Source organism: Cyprinus carpio, unplaced genomic scaffold (assembly GCF_018340385.1).
Source record: "Cyprinus carpio isolate SPL01 unplaced genomic scaffold, ASM1834038v1 S000002018, whole genome shotgun sequence".
Classification (NCBI taxonomy): Eukaryota; Metazoa; Chordata; class Actinopteri; order Cypriniformes; family Cyprinidae; genus Cyprinus; species Cyprinus carpio.
In genome coordinates, this window is record NW_024874732.1 from 1 (window position 1) to 373 (window position 373).

The 373-nt window shown below is 51.2% G+C and overlaps 1 non-coding gene across 1 annotated transcript; it reads left to right on the plus strand.

Moving 5' to 3' along the window:
* The first annotated feature begins 132 nt into the window (after positions 1-132).
* LOC122143327 lies at positions 133-247 on the plus strand. The gene has a single exon (XR_006159111.1). It is a non-coding gene; the product is annotated as a U5 spliceosomal RNA (small nuclear RNA).
* Positions 248-373: the final 126 nt, after the last annotated feature.

Consider the following 373-nt stretch of genomic DNA (forward strand, 5'->3'; position numbering starts at 1 on the left):
ACCTTTACTCCTCCCCTTTGGAGTGAGGGGTGATGAAATGCATGTGGGCAGGTGTCTTCACCATTGATGACCCTAGGTGAGAATAGTGGCTTACCACTGGCAGCGCATTGGCGGCCCAAGGGGTGGGGATACAGCTCGAGTTTCTCTTCATTGTCGCATAAATCTTTCGCCTTTACTAAAGATTTCCGTGGAGGGGAGCTTTTATGAAAGTGACCTGTATTTTGGGGGCTCTGCTCACAGCAGAGCTACACCGAATGTCAAGAGCAGAGTGAATTTGGCCATCTGCCAACACACACGGTGGGAGGACGGCAACTGGTCATCGCCTGTGTTTGCAGCCTCTGTGTTTCCGGGCGCCACCACTTTGTATTTATTT